This window comes from Octodon degus, unplaced genomic scaffold (assembly GCF_000260255.1).
Source record: "Octodon degus isolate 3935 unplaced genomic scaffold, OctDeg1.0 scaffold00002, whole genome shotgun sequence".
Lineage (NCBI taxonomy): Eukaryota > Metazoa > Chordata > Mammalia > Rodentia > Octodontidae > Octodon > Octodon degus.
The window spans coordinates 17,627,540-17,651,711 of record NW_004524578.1 but is presented as its reverse complement, the minus strand read 5'-3'; the positions used below and the strand labels follow the sequence as shown (position 1 = coordinate 17,651,711).

The 24,172-nt window shown below is 47.0% G+C and overlaps 1 protein-coding gene across 3 annotated transcripts in view; it reads left to right on the top strand.

Moving 5' to 3' along the window:
• Ntrk3 (neurotrophic receptor tyrosine kinase 3) overlaps positions 1 to 24,172 on the top strand; it is a 394,525-nt gene that overhangs the window by 165,530 nt on the left and 204,823 nt on the right. The gene's annotated exons all lie outside the window — the stretch shown is intronic.

Here is a 24,172-nt window from a genome sequence, read left to right as displayed (position 1 = left end):
GACCAACCTGCCCAGGGTCCCACAGCTTGGAAATGGAGAGACCAGGATGGAGGCCTTTGGAATACCCATCTGCCTAACACTTCTCTTCATAGGATCTCCTGAGGTAGAAGCCACACCCACGTGTTCCCAGCGCTGGCTGCTGGTTCATCTCTCAGCCCAGGCTGACCACTTCCACATGCCTGGATTTATCAAAGATAAATTATTATTATTGTTACCATATGGCCTTTATTTTATCACCATATGTTATTTTGGTAATACATATAATATATGCTGATATGTCTATATTATATACACTGACATTATATATTTACTATTCCTACATGCAATTGCTATTAGTATTCATACTACGTCATTACTGTAACTCCATTCTTAATATTTCATGCTTCTTGTTTCTTAGGAGCATGTCTTCTTGTGGGAGATAACAGAGGGGTGGAAATGAATAGAAACAAGTTACTGCCTCATAGCGTTACTGCAATAATAACTGTTATTACTGTATGACACAGAGGAGCAAATATTCCTGAGCCGGCCACTGGGCCCAGCATTTTTGAGTTCTCCTCACAACAACCTCCTGATGTAGAGGGCCGGCCAAATAGCTCAGCAGATTAAAGCACCGAGAAGCAGGTTCAGGGTCCGGGGGTTCGATCCCCAGGCCTGCTGTGCCAGCCCTGCCCCCAGGGCACACTGAAATGGCAACTGAGACTGGGCATGGCGGCACACGCCTACAATCCCAGCTCTTGGGTGGCTGTAAACAGGCGGATCACTGTGAGTCTGATCCAGTAGTGAGACCCTGAATACCCTGTAGACCTTTCCCTAAAATACACACACACACACACACACACACACACACACACACACACCCCTGCACACACACCCCTCCTGATGTAGTACTTCTATTTTATCTACTTTACGTTGGGGAAACTAAAGTTCCATGCTTTCTCCCAGGTCTCTCAGCTTGGCGTGGATTGTTTTTAGCAGACCCATGGTACCCAATTACACACAATCATCTGGAAGTATTTAAAGCATTTGATTTGAAGTTTTGACATTGCCTGTGCCCGTGAAACTGCCATCACCATGACAACGGTGACCATCTCCCATGGCTGTCTGGTGTGTCCTGGTCACCAGGCATCAGTGCTTGCACAGCGTCCTCTTCTCAGAACACACGATCTGCGTTGGTGCCTCTTTTACTCTCTCTCCCCACCCCTTGCTCCAGGAAAAGAGTCTGGGCATCACCTGTTGTTTCACCTGCTGATTTTCTGATCCCACATCTTCCTCCTGCCCTGCATTCAAGGGTGTGGTCTGCGGCTCAAAACCAGAACTTATGAGGTCAAGTGACAGCAGGGACTATGCCTCTACCCAGCCTGAATGGGATCCAATGCCAGGAAGAGGCTGATGCAGCTGCCCCTCAGGGAACCAGCCACCGCCTGCACCAACTGCAGGAGCCCTAGGAGGGAGATACTGGCTGCTGATCTTTGTGGGGCCTTGGGTGCCTCTCTGTTTTCAGTCTTAGAACTTTATTTCCTCAGCACACCAGCTTTCACTTCACACATGTGCATTCCTGACTCCCTGGGGTGCCCACCTTGACCCTGGGGAGCTGGCTGCCTGTTGCTAATTGTTACATCATCCTCACACCACACTCAGTTAATATTCAGATAAACTGCGTACGTGTGTGCATGTGTGTGTGGAAACTTCTCTGTGACCTCATGACGGATGCAGCCATCCTCCCTCGAAGCGTGCTCAGGAGGGGAAGGAGCTGCAGTCCAGTTCAGTGCTGGGAAGGGCTGAGCCTGGAGGGTGGCTGTGGCTCTGTGGCTTGGACCTGACACACTGGACAACTGACTCCTGGTGGCCGCAACAGGCAGGGAGCTGTGTAGACGCCAGACCCACAGAAGAGGACACAGAGTGGGGTGAGCAAGAGAGGTGCTCTTCTGACTTCTCCCAGCAGGTCCTGGGGGGTGGGCGGGGCTGTGAGGAACTGGCTGCTGCCCTTGGAAGCAGGGTTTCTGTGCTCCCCAAAGTCAGCTGTGGAGACTGAGCAATGTCCAACTGGCTTCCCTGTCAGGCTAGAGAAAGGGCTGTGCCTTTGCTGTGCCTCGCTCTGCACATGGAAGGAGCCACTTGGGGAATGTCCCAAATTACTGATGTGTGTGTGTCCCACCCCAAGAAATTCCCCTGTTAATGATTTTGGGTACATACAACTCGGGGTTTAGAATTTTTACAAGATCCCCAGGGTGCTCTATAACCAAATTTGGGTTGAAAGTCCAGTGCATTGCTGTTTCACAAGAATGTAAGGAGAGCTACTTGTGCACTTTCAAGCTTTCTACTAGACTTATTTTAAAACAAATTAAAATAAACAGATGACTTTATTTCCAATTAAGCATTTTATTTAACTCAGTACATCCAAAATATCATCACTTCAACATGTTCTGCCGTTTAAAATTGGATGTTTAACATCCTTTTTCACCCATGTTGTTTTTTAAAATCATGTGTATTATTATAATAAAAGCAATTCTTACTTTAGACCAGCCGCCTGTCTGGGTCTACCTATCTGCCTATGCTTCATAGTGGCAGGTCACTGGTGGTTACCAAATCAACAGGCTTGTCATATATTAGGTGTTCAATGCATGTTTCTTTTTTTAGTTGCTGTTGGCGCAGGGGCTCACTATGCAGCTTGGACTTGTAGTGATCCTCCTATCTCAGCCTTCCCAGTGCTGGGATTACAGGTGTGTGCCACCACACCCAGTTTTGGGGCCAGCCCAGCACTCCTGGGGTTCAAGAGCATGGCATGTGGTACCAGGGATCAAACTCAGGACCTTGTGCTTGCCAGGCAGACACTTAGACCACTGAGCTATCTCCACAGTACAAGTTTCTTAAACAAACAGTGGAAGCAATCATGAGCACTACCTGGGGTAGGGAAATGGCAGTGGTTATGTAGGGTTAGGGCCTTGTGATGGTTCACTGGCTGGGCTTTCTGCACAAAGTGCTCTTGATTATACCTGATGACTTGGGCATCAGAAACCAGTCCCATCCAGGAATCCCTTCCAGCCAGCCCTGCCCACCCCTGCTTTGTGCCTTGTGCCTTTGTTAGCCACACCGTTTAGATTTGATGTGCTAGGCCTGTCTGCCACTCTTCCTACCTACATAATCTTGTATTATCATTCTCTCCCTCATAACTTACGCATTTCTTAAGACCATAGTAGTCACATCTACATTAATCACTATAGCTGTATAAACCAGCAGTTTTTATTCAGTAGATGGTTGTGAAATGAAGGAGTAAACTAACAATAGCAGAGTGAGAAGACTCAGCTGCTACAGACGGGTTTTATGGGACAGGACTGGCCAGTGCAGGCCTTGGGTGGACGGCAGAGCCAGCACCAGTGCTCTTTTGTAGGCTACCTTTGAGATCGTAACCACACGTCTTAGTCAGCCCCTGGGGCACAATGCGTGGTAATGACCCCACCCATGACTCTTTCACTTCCGACAGATCCTTCTTTCTTGTCCCAAGCTGTCATGGGCTGGGTTTAGCAAATTCCAGCTGGGCTTGCCAGAGTTTGGTTCTGCGTTTTCTATTAGGTTTTGGTGGGTCTCACTTTTCTCATTCTGGGATCCTGGCTACACGTTCTCTTTCCTTTTTTGCTTTTTTCAAGACAGGATCTTATTATGTAGTGCAGGCTGTTACTGAACTCGTTGTCCTCCTGCCTCTGCCTCCCAAGTGAGTGCCTGCCTGGGGCACAATGTCCTGTGGGTCATGGGATGTTCTGGGAGGGTGTGTGGAAACACGTCATGCCTCTTATTGCTTGGCTTGGGGTCTTTATTGTCACCTTCCTTGCATTTCATTGCCTAGAATAAGTCACTGAGCAAACCCCAGAATGGTTAAGAGAGGGAGCAGCAAGTGTTGACTGTCCAGTCTCTCTCTTTTTCAAAAATCATTTTTCTGTCTGTCTGTCTATCTATCTATCTATCTATCTATCTATCTATCTATCTATCTATCTATCTATCTGGTACAGGGTCTTGGTATGCATCTCAGACTCATAATGATCCTCTTGTCTCAGCCTCCCCAGTCCTGCGATTACAGGTACGTGCCACCACACCTGGTTTTGGTGGCTGGCAACACCTCCACCCAGAATCGAATCCAGGCCCTTGAGCTTGCCATGCAGGTGCTTAGACCACTGAGCTCTCTCTCCAGCCTCTGTCCAATCTCTTATGTGATTTCCTGGCTGTAAGTGCTGGTGTTCTTCCCCGACAGCCCAGCCCTTGTCCTCCCACATTCACAGCCAAATTGCTTTTGCTACGTGACATTGGAGTGCCTTTCTTTTCTGCCCTTTTGACCCTGTGGATTGGTTAGCATGAGAACTCCTGCTGAACTCTCTGTGTCTGCTCTAAGGTACTTGTCAGAAATTTTTAGTCCCTGAACTGTGAGGTGTGAGTAAAGTGCGTGCACACTTGTCCCCATGCTGCTGGCCCATCGTCCCCAAGCTCAGGAGAGAGTATGGCCGCCCACAGGTAGGCTAGAGCCAATGGTGGCTTCGGGATGTCCTCTCCACTCAATTTGCAGACAGGCAGCTGCTTATTTACTGTCTCCTGAATAGCCTTTGGCTCCATCAGTCCAGAGTACAGGGGTAAGTCTGTGCACGTGTAGCCACCAAGGAGATGCCATGGGTGAGGATGGTAGGGAGCAGCGAGGTGAGCAGATTTATCCTCCTGTTTGGCTTCAATATGCTGTGTTTACCACCATGCTGGAGACCTTGCCTGAGCCCTTGGTTGAGCTCAGACCGAGACCCTGGGTCATTTCCAGAGGAACCTGCTTGCAGTGATTCTACTGGGGTCAAGATACAACTTCTACTGCAGCAGAATGGAACTCCTGGCCTGGCTCCCCTCCCTCCTGAAGCCTGCAGGCCTCTATGGTCTCTGAGGAGCTGGGCCTTGGCTGTGAACTGAACAGATCTACCCTGAAGTGGCTCAGATGTGCTCTTTCTCCAGGCCACCCCATCAGCTGGGGCTGCGTTAGGGCCTCTGTCTCCTGGCACAGTGTAGGAGAGCAAGAGGGCAAGGGTCTGGTTGGGGTCTCTGGAGAAGCAGGAGCTTTGAACCCAGTTTGAACCTCTGAGGGTTCCAGTTCCTTTTCTCTTGGCACAGTATGATTTCCTGTTTCGAAGAAAAAGCTCAGAGTTTTTAAGAGCTTTAAAAAAAAGGTGCTTGGACATGAAAGAGCGCTTACAAAACATGTTGATAAATTAAATATAAATGAATCAGAGACATGTGGATTAAATTTCCCTTGCCGTCCACAGGGACTTTGAAATTAAGGGAAGAGTGTATGTCAAAATGCTTGTGTCAGTCTCTACCAGGCCTGGAACAGAATCAGAGAGTGTGGATGGCTGGAGAAACCTGGCTGCCTCGTTCTCCCTCTACTGTTCTCCAGTGACAGAGCTAAGAGCCATGGATCATGGTGCAAATCTTAGGTTGAATTCTTTACTCATGGAGTTTGCAGTTCTTTTGCTCTTCATTAAATTATTCTGCTCAGATTTCCCTTGTGATTTCAGGAAGGGAAGCAGGACAATACGTAAGTCCTACAAAGGCCTGGAACTTGCTGGGGAAAGAGAAACATGAGCCACACGGACATGTGAGATATTGCTGCCCACTCCTTGTCTGTGAACCATCTTATCTTGGCTCCTCCTGTTTTAACCTTTCTGGGAACAGAAATATCTAGCTGTTCAGGCAGGGCTATTAGAAACACCGCCCCCTGGTGGCTGGGAGGGGAAAGATGATGGTGGGTTGGGCAGAGGGCTGGTGTCTGGGATATTGAATTTCCTAAGTACTCTTCTTGCTGTGAGAAGAAGACTTCTGGTCTCAGGACATGATTAATGATATTGGAAAGAGGATCTACTTTCCCCTCCTGAAATTGTGAAGATATCATTGGTTTTATTTTTCCTTGTCAATTTTTGACCAAGGAATAGAAAAGTATGTCATGTTTAGAGGTTCTCTGAAAGCAACATTGAACAGCCTTGTTGTGGTGTTGGCTTAGAAGACTTTGGGCAAGATAAATTTTAACGGAATGCCCCTGTGTGAAACAGATAAAGAGCTTCCTCAGCTTTAGAGCCCCCCCACCACCATCAGATGCCTTGCTCTTTCCTCTTTTGCATGGTGGCACCTGTAGGGCTCCTTGGCATACCGTTGGAAGGGACAAGTGGAGTTCTAGAGTGGGACCTACTAAATGTCTTAGCTGTTAGTGATAGCTACAAAGTGAATAGTATTTCATGGTCATTATGTTGACTGGATGAAGCCAGACACAAAAAAGAACGTGTTATGTGATGCAGTTTATAAAGAAGTTCAAAAATAAGCAAAATTGGCTAGGGAAATAGCTCCATAGCACAGTCCCTGCCTGGCCAGTGCAAGGTTCTGAGTTTTATTCTTGATACTGTAAAACAAGCAAACAGACAAACCTCCTCAAAATAAGCAAAGCTAATCAATGTTGATGGGTGGCAAGTAGTTGTTACTATGGTAACCACTGGGCAGAGGCAGGAGAGAACCTTTTTGAGCATTTTGCGGTGGATATTCTATACGTATAAACATGTCTTGCACTAGGCGCGTAAGATGAGAGTACATGGTGCTTTTAATTGTGTGTGTATAATTTGTTCATGGAAAAGTAATAAAAATCATCATGTTTTCCTTCTTCCTCAATGCCAGGGGGCACACCTGACAGGCAGACCCTTCAGTCCAGTGGTTGTGAGTGTGAGGGTGGAGATTGTTGGTACAGGGATAAGGCATAGCCAGGTTAGCATGGTGTGGAGAAGGCTGACTTCATGAAGGAAGAGTGGTGTCTGCATAGCAGGGGTTGGGTCAGGCACAGAGGGTCACCTTAGAGTGGAAGACACTGGAGCGATTTCTAATTGAGTCACCAGAGAGTTAAAATGCAAACTGAAGTGGAGGATGGCGTTGGGGGGGCTGTTTAACATGGAGGAACAAGTGGTGTACAAATCTGGCCTTCCTTGAGTACTTCTTACCACTTTCTGGAGAGCAACCACTTAAGCCCCTGTCTTCACCACTGCAGTAACACAGCAATTAGAGGACTATTAGGAAAGAGAGACAGGACCCACATCCCTTCCCATCTTTTCTGGTGCAGAGGGCTTGGCACTTTGGAAACATTCATGAGGAAAGAATGCCTGTGACCAGCCTCTAGGCTTCCAGAAAGGGGCTGAGCATGTCTGAGGCAGCTGGAGTTGATGGAGGAGACAGAGTCAGCCTTATCAAGCTGGCATGTCTGTGTTCTGGGCTCTGGGTGGGCCCGCTCATCAACCAAAAGATGGAGGAACGTGGCCTAGACCATGTGTGACAGTAGTTTGTATAGTTCTGAGCCTGTGTTGGGTGCAGAGATGCATGCTGAGCTGCTTCCTGGTTGTCTAGCAGGTACAGCACCTTTCTCGGCACTGCTTCTCATTCCTACCTCTGTAACCCTTGCTGGGCACCAGTCACTGGGCCCAGACCATGAAGGTTTTCACTTCATTTCTGGGTTCCGCATGTGGAGGCCTAAAGCAGCCAGGCCAGGCACACCAGTGTGGGAGGGAGATTGCAACAAGATTTTGGAAAGTAGTTTTCCTCCCCACTCCTCCAGCTGCCCTTTGCCAATCAGGGCTACAGGTGAGTTATGCACAGCTGTGCTTTGGAATTCCTTTCCTGGCTAATTCATCCCAGGTTCTCCAGCTTCTTAGTGTGCTGGGGTGAGGGGGAGCCATGCAGTGATTCTCAAAACCTTAAGCTGCCACATACTGATGTTTTCCTCCTGGAGAGTCAAGTCTTTGGACTTACCTGGCTGGAATGGCACTGCTGTTGCTCTTCTGTGTGCCCACTTTCCTTCCCTTCCAATGGAGATGTCAGATTTTTGCCACATTGAATCTGTGGGTGCCTTGCTTGCTTTCTAATCTCCTGCTGCTCACCACTGATAAAGCCTAGGCCAGGTCCTGGCTCATGTGCCTTTGGCTCTGGGTCTCAGCTCTTCCCTTCACCAGTCTGGGGTCCTTGGACCTTGAGATCTAAGAACCAAGTTGCTATGGTCATTGGACAATCCCTCTGGGACTTATAGAAGTGATGTTTGGTTCTTAGTCCTAAGGCAGCTTCTGGAGTAACTCCTTCCTATTTTTTTGTAAATTGCTTTTAGGATTTAATAAGGTCTTTAAAATCAGTGGAAAAACAGTAAACAAAAGGCAGGAACAGGCAATTCCCAGAATTAAAAATGGCTGAAAGTAAAATGGCTCATAAACACGGAAATTTGCGGCTTAAGTAGGGATCAAAGAAACACTAATTAAATCAGTTATGAGACTGTTTTCCCTTATTAAATTGGCAAAAATAACAATACATGGTGGTTTAGGTAAAAGGAGGTTCTTTTGCCCCTAATTTAAAGAGATAAATTGGTACAGCTTTTCTGAAGAGCTGTTTGACAATACTTTTAAAAAGTTTTGAAAATATATATTCTTTTTGACTCAACAATTTCACCTTTGGCATTTCCCTTACCTTAAGAAAATAGTCAGAGATGTTCAGAAATGTTCATGGGCCAAGTCATGTACTGAAACACTATTTGTAAAGATGGAAAATTGGGAATGACTGAAATGTGTAACAATAAAGAATCTGTTCTATAAATCATGATTTATTCAAATAATGAAACACTATGAAACCATTAGAATATATTGTAGAATAATATTTAATGGCATGAGAAATATTTAGAATATTGGCTAAATAAAAGTTAGACTGTAAGTCAGCATATTCAGTATGATTTCCGTTTTATATTGACACCAAAAATCGCACAGGAGCACCTAAAGAAAAAAGAAAGACATACACTGACTGTTTAATTATGACAATTCCTAGATATCTAGGTTAGGATCTTGGTTTTGCTTTTCCTTTGTCATTTTTATGTTAGAGATTTAATGGGATTTTGATTGTTTGAAATGTACATTGTTCTCACGTTTTTACTATTGATAATTTATTGATGAGCATCCTTAAGTGTTTTTTTTTTTTTTTTTGCATAGAATTGTTGATTCATGTAAGTAGGACTTCAGGGTCAAGTGGCACGTCTTATTTCTATAAGTGAAAACAAAATTAAGTCCCTCAAGGAGTGTGTGCTTCAGCTTTCTTGGTCTTAAGCAACCCATTCATGTCAGCAATTCCCTTTTGTAAGCTGAGAGCATGTGAAGCCAGTGCCTTGGTGATAGGGTTTGTTGGTGACACGACTCTGACATTTTCCTTCAAGTTCTCTTAGCTCTGTTTGTCTCCAGAGCCAGAAGTGGTGGACATCCGGGTCTCTGGCTCCTTCTTCAGCATTTGGGACTGCTGGCAGGTGGGGGTGAATAGGGAGGAAGGCTTTCTTAGGCACTGAGGACCTGCTGGCACAATGCGAGCATGGCAGAGACCTCTAACTTGGCTTGCCCAACCTTGTTTCATGTGTCATCACAGCACCTCTCAGGACCTGTTGAATGAGGCACTGACTTCTTTCTTTTTGCTCTACTAGAATGAAGTTCCCTGAGTGTAGGGACTTTCTTTATTGTCTTGCCTCCACCTCTGCAATACTCCTGGAGCACCAAGCTAAGAGCACAAATCCAAAGGAGACCCACCTGCATTGTGCCAACAGGACAATTTTCCTTGGTTTGCTGTGACAATCTAGCCAAGGCTGTGGTTCCAGGGTGTCCAGAGGCACAATCTGCAGATGGCTCATGTCCCAGCATGGCGAGAGCCCCCAGTGCAAGAGGAAGTTTTTTCTGGGTGCTTTTCTCAGGCTTCTCAGTTGCTGTCTCATCCTGTGTTATTTATGATTTGTTGAGTCCCTTCTGTGCCCAGCACTTTGGAAAGCATCTAGTCCTACCTCTGCCCAAGGTCTTGCCATTTGATGTAGCCAGAAAAATGACTCAGGCATAAGGCTCCTTCTCCAGAGAAGGTGCTGTCCTCTTCACAGCAGCAGGTTTCCTAAGATTTTGACTTACATGTGGTTTTCCATTTTTAAACTCTCTTGCTTGGAGTGGAGACAAGGTAGGAATGAGGACTTGGGTTGGAGAGGCAGAGGTGGGAGAGGAGAGAGTGAGATATTGGCTACAAAAGGGTTTTTGAGATGAAATGATGCCCTGGGAGGCCTCTCCAAAGTGTGTAGTTCGTGACTCCAGATATAGCATTGAGATGGGCCAATTGGCCGCTGAGAAGCAGAGCAAAGGGTGTGAAATCCCAGTGCACGAGGAAGGGCCAGAAGCCTTGGGCAGGTTTGCTAACTGAGGGGAGAGCAGAAATATTTATATGCATCCGACCATCTGTCCCTTCATGAATCCAGTTGACCTTCAGGAAGCATCCGGTTTTGGTTGGAAGCTGTTAGCTCTTGGGAACCACTTCTGTGCCAGCCCTCCAGGGACTCTGTGTCCACCTGGAGAATTGCAAATTCACTCTCAATACTGCTTTCAAACCTGTGATCCCCAACTGGCCCTGATCTAGCCAAGGCTGTGGTTCCAGGGTGTTGGAAGGCACCTTGGCTAGATCCTGTCGGGGCCGCTCTGTGATTCCTCTCATCGTGCTTTGTACCTTACTTCACTGCATCCACTGCAACTTCCAATAGTTGTTTTAGTGTGCACGTGCTTATGTGAGAAATCTTCATCTCTCCTTTAAGCTTTAGGAGAACAAGAACGCTTGCAGTTTTCTTCATGCCTCCCAGCCTGGAGGCAGGTTTTGGAATGTGATAGACATCCAACAAATGAGTGTTGATGGAATCAGCAAACTGTAGAGGAGGGAAGTAAAAGATGCTTGGTATGGTACATTAGAGGAGTAACAGAGTGGGGAGTCAAGAAAGGCGTGGGTAAGGAGATCTCACCGGACCGCCCCCATGATGTTTTAGAATAATAAGAATAGCATGACTACCAGCAAACTAAAGCCTACCAGTACCCTGAAAGCTGAGTTTGTGCTAGCCTTTGCGGTAAATGCTTCAAGCATGTCAAGTATGTCATCTTATATAAAAATATGAATGTTCTTAGCTGGGTGCAGAGACACACACATGTAATCTCATTATTTTGGAAGGCTGAGGCAGGTGGGTTATAGGTTCAAGCCCAGCTTGGGAAACTTAGTGATTTAGGGAGACCTTGTTCCAAAATTTAAAAACAAGGCTGAAGATGTAGCTCATTTGTATAGACTCTGGGTCCAATTCCTAGCAACACACACACACACACACACACACACACACACACACACCACCACCACCACCACCACCACCACCACCATCATTACAATGCAGGTAAGCCCAAGGAAGCTGAATGATTCCATGAATCAGGATTCTCCCATGATCCTTCAAGATGATATTTAGAGTTGCTCTACTTTATGGTCTTAAACCAGTGTCTGCTGTTCTTACAAATCAGCAAGAGAAATTCTAGCTGGATAGTACTCTCAGGGTATGCCGTGCTCAACAGTGAAAGTGATTCTCCTTTTCTGGGGACTAGGAGGAAGGAAATGTGGAATGGTGAGTGTGAGGTGGTGAGGAGGGGTCCTTTTTGGGGACAGGGGAGGACTGAGGATTCTCCTGAGGCTTTTGCAGGACACTTTCCATTAGGAGCATTACAGTGCTAATGGAAGTGACGGGGCTTGACATTTGGATAATTAAAACATCCACTGGCTGAATAATAACTTTTTATTGACAATCATACTGGTGAAGGCAAAATTAATTTGATTTTAGTCATCCTAGCTGTGGAGTCTGCTGGACAGGCGCCAGGGTTATGCGAATAGAGTTGTTGATCCTGTTAGTGGCAGTGAGGGCTCTCAGGTGGCCTCCATTCGGGCCATGTATGAAGGAGCCGGTGTGGCCAAGCCTGAATTGGGGACCCATGTGGCTGAGGCTACTGAGGGCTGTGTGCTGGTGGGGGGATGCTGACTATAGATGACTACAGAAACATGCTGGAGAGGTATTGTTGAAGGCAGAAATGCAAGGTGCTTTCTGAACCATGAATACTTAGGAGAGGGCCAGGGAGATGGCTCAGTAGAATAAGTGCTTCCCTGGCAAGCACAAGGGCCTGAGTTCAATCCCCAGTTCTTCCAAAAAACAAAACAAAACAAAACAAAACAAAAAAACCAAAACAAAATCAACCAACCAAACAATAGCAACAACAACAACAACAAAAACTTAGGAGAACCCCGGAAGATAGGAGGCTTTCACATCAGAGTAGAATATGGGCTGAGGGGAAAAGGCATCAGGAGACATAGGAGGTGGCCTGCATCCTACATCAGCTCATTTAATTCTAATAACCATTCCAGTAACTCTGTCATTTCCGTTTATAGTGGCTCTGAGAACTGCAATATCTTGCCCAAGGTCATCCTACTGTTCAAGATTTGCTTTGTGACTAGATCTGCCAGCCCTAGTGCTGGGGAGCCTTTAGTCAAGATGAATTCCTCTAGTATGAGGGCTCAATGACAATGTCCCAGTGAAAGAGAGATTTCCTTTGGCCAAGCTCAAGGAAAGCTAGGTCAGTATGGCCACTTGTGTTATTGAGCATCAGGTGGATGGTGTATAGAGGTGCCAAGGGAAAGGCATCTGCTGCTCTGTTCTGTAACCTGGGCCTGAGTTTGAATTGTCTCACTTCTCTTAGTGCCAGAGTCACTTAGAGGGTGAGGGTCAGCCTGGAATCAGAGAAGGGACTTACCAGTGCCTCAGCCTGTACTTCCCAACACAGCACAGTACTCCCCCACACAATGGCCCTTGGCCATGTGCAGCTACTTACATCAATTAGCATCAATACAATTTACAGACTACCTTCTGAGTACCGCTCTTCCCATTTCAAGAGCTCAACATCCACATGTGGAAAGTGGCTACCATATTGGACAGTACCAAACACCTCCCTGGTCATAGATGTCCCGCTGGGTGGGGATGGACCAATGCTTACTTTCCTCTCTTTGGCAGCAAGGACAGAGTGTGTGCTGCTTCTACCTCCAATCTCTGAGATGGAGTGAGGTATACTTGGCCTTGTATACTCATGGATTCAACCAACAGTGTATGGAAAATGTTTTTAAAATTGCATCTGCATCAGGCAGGGCTGTAGACACCTGCAGTCTCAGCCCTCTTAGAGACTGAAGCCTAAGAGTTTGAGCTCTGCTTGGGTAACTTAGTAATTTAGCAAGACTGTCTCAAGATAAAATGCAGTTTTAAAAAGGGAAATGTAGACCAGTGCAAAGGCCCTGGGTTCAATCACTCAGTACCATGCATACGATGCAGAAATAAAACAAGAAAATAGAATAGTGGGATCCAGTTTATTTGTAAATCTTTGTGCATCTACTACTCTCAGTCTATAGTTGAAACAAAGTAAAACAGTAGCAGTGGAGGGCAGAGGAATGGATTGATTGAGCACATACTCCATGCTAGGCACCCAGCAGGTGCTTCACATGTGATAGTATTTATCAGAAGTGACCCCACCTTCTTGTCTTTGAGAGGCACAGTTGAGCTCCTGGCTGTGGTGTTTCTTCCTGCAATGGATTTCCACTTGGTGACACCTTGAGTCCATTTGTCTGGCTCTTACTTAACCCATGTTGGTTTTGGAGTGAGTCACACCTGATAGAAAACATGTAGCTCGTTTCCCCATCCTCTCACTGAATGCCGCCCTTCAGAGTCTCTCCATCTCCCTTTGTGCCCTCTGGTCCTTGGACCTTCCAAAGGTGTTTCCTCATCACACTGTTTCTTTCGCCTCTCTTCTCACTTGGCCTTGATGAACAGACAGCACACTGAAATCAAATCCTACTGATTTTGTATTTGGGCTGGCCAGAAGGGCTCCAGAGTGACCCACTGGAGAGTACTTGGAGTTTGCTTTGCTCCGGCCACCTTCCCCTCAGGGACCAGGAAATCAAGCAATAAGAAGCTGTCCAAATTTCACGTGAGTGAAATTTCATCTGAGTGCCCTGAGGTCTCACTACAACATTGTCCCCAGTCCCTGAACTTATTCTGCAGATCTTGTTAGACTTAATTTCTAATGCATTTCCAGATGAGGCTGGCATGGGTGCTGTGGGGGTCACACTTGGGGAATCACAGCTTCAGATCATGCTTGCTTGCCTGTCAGTTGATGCCCTGGAAAATTAGCCACATCCAGGTAAGGAGGGCTTGTTAAGTTCAGAATGATGAGTCCCAGCCCCAGAATGACTTATTAGTGGGAAGAGAGGAAGGAACCTGAGAATTTGCATTTTTTAAAACAGTTGCCAGGTGATGCTGACATGGCTGCTTTTCTTTATCCACCATCCATGAACTGTCCTGGAACCAGAATACACATAGTGCTGTATTTGGCCCTCTATGAGCTCTTTTTTTATTATTATTAATTTTATTGAGAAACAAATAGCAATGAGACAGTTTCAAAACAGGTTAGTAGGATGGTTACAATAATTAATACATTGCATATTGTTGTCTTTGTAGTAGTTATTCATAGTACAAGATGCAGACATGATATCCTGTCCAAACACTATTAGTACAAATCTTTCTTCTCATTGAATTAAGAGAAAGTAGCTCTGTATTCTTTACTCCTCCCCACTGTCACTTCTCACCCCCACACTCTCCTTTGCAGCCCAGCAGTCCTGCTAAGCCCTCTGCCAAGAGCTGTCATCCTTCAGAGCCCACCCGCTCTGCCCTTTCCCTCTTGCTGACACTTTTCCACACTTTCCAAGCAAATTATGCATTTCATCAAATTGTGCATTAACTGCTTTAGAGATCCCTGGGCTGGGGGGAGGGAGGATATAGACAGAGAGACAGACAGACAGAGAAGAGAGAGAGACAGAGAGAGAGAGATACAGAGAGAGACAGAGATAGACAAAGACACACACACACACACACACACAGAGAGAAATCAGTTCAGTGTAAGACAGTGGGCTGTTTTTGCCTTTTTGTGACCTACCCTGTAATAAATCCAAAGAAAGCCAAATCCAGCCCTGAGCTGAGCTGCTCAGCACTGCTTTCCTTTGGAACTCCCAAGGGCATGAGGAGGATGCTTGGTTGACCTGAGTCCATGAGAAGCATGGAAAGATTCCCAGGATTCTTCTTGGTTACAGCTACTCAGCTGGGGCTGGGACAGTGAAAAGCCAAGACATGGAAGGCAGGACTCCTAGAAGAGCACATGCAAAGGCAGGAATTCTATGCCTGCTAATTCCTGCTCCCAGTGCCACACAAATGCTCTAGCATAGCATAGACTGATCAGTCTGCTTTCTCAGCAGTGTCAGCCCCTTCTACTGTGTGACTTGGAGTTCATTTCGTCTTCCCCAACTTCAGTTTTCCTGTTTATAAAGTGGGAATAGGACGACTTCTCTCATAGGGATACTGTTCAGGTTGAGATTACCTTCATAAGATTGGACACAGTGGTGCCTGTCTAGATAGGTGCTTGGGGAATAGTGTGTAAGCTTTTTCCATCTATGCTCCTCCTGGAATGCTGATGTAGTTATTCAGAGATAATGATGGTGCTCATGGATGTCTTAGCTCATGGCAACCCACATACCCATTTTTCCTGGCATTCTGGTTGTGGCCATCCTGGACAGATGTGTGACAACAGAGACCCAAGCAGAGGGACAGGACAGTGAAAAGATCACCATTGACATTTTCTAAGCACTGGGCACTCTGGCTCCAGGACTCCATCAGTGTCTTAGACTTAGGCAGGAAGCAAACAAGGTGGAAATGCCTTCCCAGGCAGGCAGCTCCCTGCTGAAGCAAACAAGATGAAAGCACTCTCATCCCCTACCCCCAGCCCTCGTCACCAGGATGTTCAAAGACCCAGGGCCTCAGGTACCCAGCTGCATACGTAATCCCCACCTCTGTGGGCCTGAGACTTAATCAGAGACCCCTGGCAAGACTGCCACCCATCTTCTGGAGGCAGGTGAGACTCAGAGAGAATGAATTAGAACAGGATGCCGTCGGTTTCAACCTTGGCCCGATCATTGCTAAGACCAGAGCTATCAGCCTTTCCATATCTTTAATTTATTCCCCACTAGTCTTTCTTCATCTCTCTTTCCACCAGAAGGTTAGGAATCTTCCTTCTCCTCCACCTTGTTGTTTTGTCTTCCTTTTCTTTTTCTTGGGCTTTCAGTTACGGTTTTACTTCTTGGGTGCTGGTTGTAATTGGTCCTTAGGTCTCTGGTTGTGCAGAGCATCTTTCATTAACATCCAGTTCAGGATGAGAAGAGGCATTTTTCTGTGGCTGTGTGTGGGCTCTCAGGCCCAGTCAGCCCTGTAGACCTCAAAGAGTATGCTGAGTGGCCATGTGGCTAGACTTGCTTCACAGGGCTGGGGTGGTGGTGAGGATGACGGAAGGTTACTTGCAACCAGAAAGGGGAAGAATGGTCAGTGGATATGGGTATGGGAGTTAGGACAAAAAGAGCAGAGGATGACGAGAAAAATAACTATGGAGAGTTTTTGGCCATCTGAATTTAAAGAGTCCTCTACACATTAGCCTCTGTACTTGGCGGGAGCAAAGCTGGTGCTCTGTCTCGACATCTCTGTCATTCTCTGCTGCTCTCACCACTTCTGGTCCTGCAGTGATCCCCTGGGGTTATTGATGGTCAGAGTGAGGGCTCACAGCTACCTCAGTGTCCTCCTTCTGACTCTAGCCAACCAGTGATCAAGGCAGGGTATAGAAGGGAAAGGGCTGAACTTTAGCTGTGCATAGCAGAACAGGCCCAGAAGATTCCAAATTTGCTGCCCAAGGCTGTTAGACCCCAAGGTCTTTAATATCTTGCAGATCTCCTTCGAGAACTCTCTTTTCTTTTCCCAAACCTTCTGTTTTTGGAAGAGGATGCCAGCCAGAGCCAGCTTTTTGTTGAGTTCACCAATAGGGACCCACAAGTCCCATTGATAACCCTGTATCACAGGGCGGCAATAAAGAAAGGAGAAAGCAGACAGCAAAAGTGACAACTGGGTGGGTGGCCCCTGAGGCTGTGGCATGATCGACAGTAGGCGATATGGCCCTCACTGCAGCCTCTTGGAGGTTTTTGAGATTGCTCTAGGCTCTAGAGAGTGACCTGTGAATACTGGCTTCCCCGCTCTGGCATGCGCCCAGGAAACGCACCTGGGTTTCTGATTGGCCTGCGTGCTGAGGTCCTCAGCCTTCTCACCACACCAGCCTTCCTCCCTCTGTGAGGTCAGCAAATGCATTTGGATGTGAACCCTGTAAACAGTGAAACGCTGAAGGCAAGGATGAGAAGAGGCAGATGGAAAGCTGTAGCTGGCATCTGGCAATTTGGAAGCAAAATCCTGTCTGCTCAGTGCCAACTTCCTCCATGTCATGGCCCCATCTGTCTCTGGCCCTGTGAGCGTGAGCCTGGGCATCTTTGGATCCTGAGTGGCGGCGGCGTCCTTCTTGCCACTTCTTGTCTGCCACTGACATGTTTCTCGAAGCAGCATGCTTCTTGTGGAGGTGCCAGTGCGGCTTTGCCTACGCCCAAGCCGTGCACTTACCTCATTCCCTCTGACACTGCGATGGTATCACGGAAATGTCAGAGATTTGTAGGCCACTCCGGTCTCTGTCGACAGGTGGTAAGCTTAAACTTTTCCCTCTGGGGAATATTGTGCTAGGTCAAAGGTGACTCACGAAGGTCAGGGTGACAGCAGAATGTGGAGAAGAATCACAGGTCTTCAGAGTGCTCTTCTGTAGCTCAGGCAGCCTCCTTCCTGACAACTGCCTGCATCCTGATGCCGTCTTGGATCAAGCAGGCCGGTGGAGCTTGCCCAGAGGTTGCCATGACGGATCTCCCTCTGCGAGCTTTTCCTAAAGCCGCATGCCTCTGTTGCAGAACTTGAAAGCAGGATGAAGTTCTGAGGCCTGCGGCTATACAGATGACCCCACGAGCCCTCCTGTGCCTTGGCCATTGCCACTTCCACTCAGGCAACCTTCACTTCCACATGATCCAGCCATACAGTAGTACTCCCTGGCTCGTTCCACAGCTTGGAAGTTCTCTATAAAACAGACTCTTTGATTTCCCTTCCTTCTTCCTGCTGTGCTTCATCCCTCCCTGATCTTGTTTCTTGCCCTTGTTTGGCCTCTGGTCCTCTTGGCGTCATTTGTGTCCCTGAAAGTTTGCTGTTCAGTGGTGTCTCTGAGAGCCCCATGGTCCTTGCTTTTTGCTCTACCTCCTCGATCCTGCCCCCACTGTTCTGAGCCATGAGCTACCAGCAGGAGGCTGTGGAGCCAGGCTGAGTGGGACCACTGCGAATCTAGCATGTAGGCCTTGGGATCCTTACTATGTTTGGGGACACCTTCATTTCAGCTGCTGTTTAACCTCACAGCAGCGGTGCCAGGACTCATCACTCCCTCTGAAGCCTCCCTGCTCAGCTTGGTAGCACTATGGCATTAAAACTCTATGGGTTTTAACTCTAAGGGTAGAAAGCTGCCTCTTCTCTGTCCATATAATTGAGCTAGACTCTGCTGGTCCTGGCGCTTGCAGCCTTTCTCCTATACCTCAGCAGTATTCTGCATCCTCATCTTCCCTGTTTTGTCACTTAAGGGAAGAGCCCAGCTCTGTGTGCTCACTGGTTATGCAGTTGTCTCTATTGTACTACTGCAAAGAATTTGTGTATCCGTGAATTGATCCTTGTCACAGCCTACGTGACATTGACTATGTCAAAAGAGCTACACGCGGTGTATGATCGTAAGGATAGTAACAATAATGACAGGTGCACTGCTTTTCATTGGTGAGTACTTCCTTTATGCCCAGCCCTAGGTTAGGAACTTTTTGCTCAATCTTGACCACAGTTTTATAACTTAGGGACTCAATAGGATTCTCTTATGGAAGAAAGAAAACAAAGCTGAGAACATAAATAAGAGTTGGGATTTGAATTCTGAATGCTTCTCCAAAGTCTTCCACGTTTGCTCTCTTCTTCCCCACGGTCCTTCTTGTGGATGGACTTCCCTAGAAAGAGCCCCTAGAGCGCCTCTGTCCCCTGCTGTGGCCTCTCAGCCTTCTCAGCTCTCCCAAGTTGAGGCCTTTCTGCTGAACAAGCACGGCTGCTCTGACCCTTCATGAATTGAGCTGCTGAGCACGTGTAGAATCACATCATACTTTTAACTGCAGGCAAAACACAGCCCTTTGGGAACTGTCCCAGTTTGAGGTTTCTTTTTTTTTTTTAAAGGCAGTCATGTTAAAATAGAGATAAATACTATAGACAGATATGAAAATAGATCTGGGAGGTATGGTAGATACTCTATCTAAATAGATACTAGAGATAAGTACATGGAAACCATAGATAATTATCATTGAGAGTTACGCTTTCATGGGAGGTTCTATGGATGAGGGTAGAGGCTTCATGAAGAGCAGAATAATAATGGAGGAAGCGGAGTGAGTGTGGGTGTCTATGCCGCCCCAAAGGATTATACTGAAGGGGACCAGCGCTTCAGCACCCCACGCTCATTGGAGTTGCTCCAAGTACAAGGCTGAAATCCGTAGGTGGCAGGCCTCCTCTCAAGCGTAGTGTTAGGAAAGAATGAGCAGAATGGATTCAGGACTCGGGCTCGGGCGCAGGCAGGGATGACAAAGGCACATCTGGGAGGGAGTCACCCTGGATGGAGAGTGTTGGAGCTGAGATGGTGATGTGGAAGGTGACGCGGAGCCTGGGAGAAAGGGGACTCACTGGGAAGGTGAGCGAGGCGCGGGCCCTTGCAGCCTACTGGGGGGTGAGGTTCAGGACCTCAGGTCTTGGGAGCATTTGGAGAAGAGGGTGATATCTCCCTTACCCAGGAGATAAACTGGAAAGGCAGGCTGCTGCACAAGAAGGAGGCTTGTATCACAAGTCCAGAGAGAATTCGGCCCCAAGGTCACGCCGTTCTATCTTTGATGATTGATCGTGAGTCCCTCGCTATTAGATGTGGATTGCATGAGGCTCTGTGTACAGCTAGGGAGAACTTGGGACAGGCGACCAGTTCCACATGTGGCGTCTCCCCTCCTTGGCCTCTGACTCTCTTCTTTGTGCACCCAGGAACATACTGGGAGGACTGTGCGGTTCTGTTGGACACAGGTTCCTGTTTGTGCTCTTGGTTGCAGATTTTTCTATTTATGATCTTAGAGAATGGGCAAGGCTGACCTGCAAGCCAGACACATTAGGCTGTGCATCCTTCTTGACATGCCTTGGGTGGCTTTTCAAAGTAACTGATTTGGAGGGCCGGTCAAATAGCTCAGTGGATTAAAGCGCCTGCAAACAGGTGCAGGGGCTGGGGGTTCAATTCCTGGGCGTGCTGTGCTGGCCCCACCCATGGGGCACGCTGAGATGGCAATTGAGACTGGGCGTGGTGGTGCATGCCTGTAATCCCAGCTTCTGGGAGGCTGTAAATAGGCAGATCACTATGAGTTCGATCTAGTAGTGAGACCTTGAATATCCTATAGACCCTTCCCTAAAATACTAAAAAACCCTCAAACAAACAAAAAACCCCAAAAAACCTAAAACAAAACAAAGTAACTGATGTGGAAGGAGCTCTGCAATCTTTTTATTCTAGACATTAATTCTATCTCCATTTCTTGTTCTCCTTTCCTATACAAGAGGGGGAGCCCATGGGGGTGGGGGTGCTGGATATTGATGGCCGACTCATCATTTCCATGCGCCTGTTTGGGGTGCCTCCTGGACTCCTTGCCCACTTGTGTGTTGCTTCTGAGTTGAGTTGAGGGCTGTGGAGCAGAGAAACAGTCCTTTCCCTTCAAGTACTCTGACATTAGAACAACTTCAGCCAGAAAGCCAAGCTGCCATTCCTTCTCCATAGGGGAGAAAAAGCCCGGGTAGCTGCTGTTTTTTTGTTTTTTTTGGGTCAGGAGCTTTGCCTTCTACACATGATTTAGTTGCCTCAGTGTTATCTAAAATGTCATGTGGCCCAGATGTGCTTTCCAGGGCTTAGCCCTGTCAGGAGAATATTTTGGCAAGGTCGACTTCCCTCTCTAAATCAGGGTCCCGCTCCCTCTGTTTGACAAATATTATGATGATGTGATTCATGAGGCATGAAGAGGATCAGGAAGGGGTGTGCTGGAGAAATTCTCCATGTCCTACAGCTACTCCATAGAGAGGTTTGCGTGGAGTTCTACAGAACACTGGGGACACTGAGCCTCTCTTCAGAGTTAAAATCCCTGAGTTGTCTGTAGACAAGAGAAGTTTCCACAAAAAAAGACAAGGAACTGTTCCAAACAGAACTTTTCCAATGGGAATTTGGCTGATCAAACCTCTTGCTGGACTTGTCCCTGGAGGATTCATGGGACTAAAAATCAAGGGGACAGGCATCCAGATGGTCTCTCATAGGGGTGTAGGTTCTGCAGCAGTGATATTCTGGGGTGTCTGCCCAGTCCTGGCCGTCTGAACACCCCTGCCTCCGTGCCAGGCAGGAGGGAGAGTGCACCAGAGAGTGTCTCAGAGAATGGGCAGCCTGAAGCAGCCATCTGGTCACCACCAGAACCTCAAGCCACCTGATCTGGGGACAGAGACCATATGGGCTTCCCAAGGTTCCCCCTTGCTTACTTTTGACTCCAATTTTAAAGTCCTCTGAACTGGAAACAGGACTAGAAAAGGACATTTTCGGCTACAGAATCAAAAGTCGATTACCCTGGTTTATTTTTTTCTGCAGTGATGGATGGTCACACTGGGGGCAAAACACTGACCCAGTGAACAGGGGATAGAGCTCCAATTGGAAAAAGCAGGCTTCCATGTAAAGTTGGCTCTTTATGCATTGCAGAAAGCTGGGATGGTTTCTTCCTTTCCTCTGTAATGGGCAGAAAAAAAAATACAATCACTGACCTTGCATCAGTGTCTATAACATTTAAAGATACAGTTGACTCACGTAAGGAGTACAGTCACTTAGTTTTCATAATATTTTGGTTTGATACAGAAATCTTTGATGAAGCCTGTGTTTGTTCCTAAGACTGTACCTGGCTTTGGAGATGAAGAAAAGCAGGATGAGGTTCTGTGCTGATGAAGCTCTTTTTAAAAATTATTTTAATGTATTTTATACAGGGTCTCACTATGCAGCTCAGACTCATAGTAATCCTCCTGTTTTCAGCTTCCCCAGTGCTGGGATTATAGGCATGTGGCACTATGCCTGGACTCTGTGGCCAGCTTGGCCCACCTTGGAGGTGACGTGGCATGTGGTGCCAGAGATTGAACTGTGGTCACTGCATTTGCCTAAGTTTGTCTAAGCAGGCACTGTAATCTGCTGAGCTATCTTGCTGGCCCATTTTTTCTATTTATTTGTTTATTTATTCATTTGATACAAGATCTCACTATGTAGCTCAGACTCATAGTGATCCTCCTGTCTCAGCCTCCCTAGCGCTGGGATTACAAGTTTCAGGCTGGCACAGTATGCCCAGGGTTCCAGGGCCTGCATGGCATGTGGTACTGGAGATTGAACCTAGGACCTTGTCCTTTCCGGGCAGGTGCTTTAGACTACCAAGCTCTCTCCCCAGCCACTGAAGCTCTTGATCTAAAGTACTATCCTCATTTATGCCTCCCCCTTCTCAATCTCAGGAAACTACATGTGACATTCAGTGTGGCTCATTGCATGTAGGTAGCGTGAGGGATCATTGAGTTCCAAAGTGAGGAAACCACACAGAATCAAGAATGAGATGTGAATTTCTGCAGCTGAGCACCCCCAAATTTATTTTGAATTCAAATTAAGTTGTTCTCTAAGGCACCTAAGTTCTGTCCACTCCAGCTTTTCTTTACTTGGATCCTGTACCTCACTGCAGTGGAGAGGACAGCCAGAGGGTCGACAGTACAGGATCCTTGAGCACAGACCCAGACCAACCCAGAGGCGAGTACCAAGTGTGAATCAGCCTCCACAAGACTGTTTCTGTATCAGTAAAATGGGGATAACAATAGAACCTGCCCAGGAAGCTGCAGGTGTGGAATGGATTGATGCACATAACCTTTCCTGGCCTGCAAAAACAAAACAGGAAGGATCAAAAACAGAGGAAGTAGAGACTGTAGACTTCAGGCTCAGAGCTGGCCTACGTAAGCACATGGCTTTGATGGGTTGTCTGTGACATGAGTGGGTCCATCTCAAGATGATTACATTCATTTTGAGGAGTTGTTCTACTAAATGGCGGCAAATTGGCAGATTCAAAACTAAGGAAATGTCTTCTCTCACAGCTCTAGAGGCAAGAATCAAAAAATAATGTCCCAGCAGAGCCACATCCCTCCAAAGCCCCTTGGGGAGCTTCCCTGTGCCTTCCAGCTGCTCTCACTTCAGGCGCTCCAAGCCTTGGCCCTAGAGCACCAGTCTGTCTTCTCAGGACCTTCTGCAATGTCCTGTTTTGTCTCCTCTAAAGACATCTGTCATCAGAGCTGGGGCCCAGTCCAACCCAGTGTGATCTCATCCTGCCCTTGGTCATTGTTATAGCTATCAAGGTGCCATTTCCAAATAAGATCATGTTCTAAAGTTACAGATGGGCCTGTTTCTCTCAGGGTAGAGGATACTGTTCAGCCTGTCATGTGACTATGGCACAGGAGGTCCTTCTTTCTTCTTCTCATCTAACTCATCTGTATCTCCTGGGATCCAAGCTAGTTGGAGTTCATTTATCCACATGTCCAGTGTTCATAGGATACAACCACATGAGAAAATGGCTGTTTCCAGGTCGTAGAGCCACCAGTGGCCAGGCCCACGGCTCTGTCCCAGGCAAAGACCTAAAGGACACCGTCTCCAGGAGATGGTGGGTGGATATGAAATGGAAACCCCTCCTAGCACCCATAACTTCCAGCCAGCCTGGAGCACAGCAGAGGGACTCATTGAGGGTCCAGAAAGTTCTAGAATCTTCCTGAGAGAGTTAGCATCTGGGCTGAGTCTTCAGATATACATAGGATCATGTTGGAGGAGTTCTTTCCAAACATTTGGAAATCTGTTAAAGCAGGAAGCCTCAGAGAATAGGATAGCTTAGAGAGCCATTGAGAACACTAACAGCAGTGGCATATTCAGGAGTGGGTGGCAGAGAAGTAAGGGGTGAGGCTGAGCAGGCAGCTCATCTTCATCCTTACCATCATCATCATCATCATCGCCACTATCATGTGAAATGGCCTGCCTGCACCTGTGGGGAGCCAGCACAGCCCACTGGAATTCATCTCCACAGTAAGTGAATTAGGAAGGCCAGGGCTTTTTTAAAATTTAATTTTAAAAAGCATAGAAAATAATAAAAAAATTAGAAATCATACCAAATTTCAAAAAACTAGATGATAGAGATTCAACCATGGTTT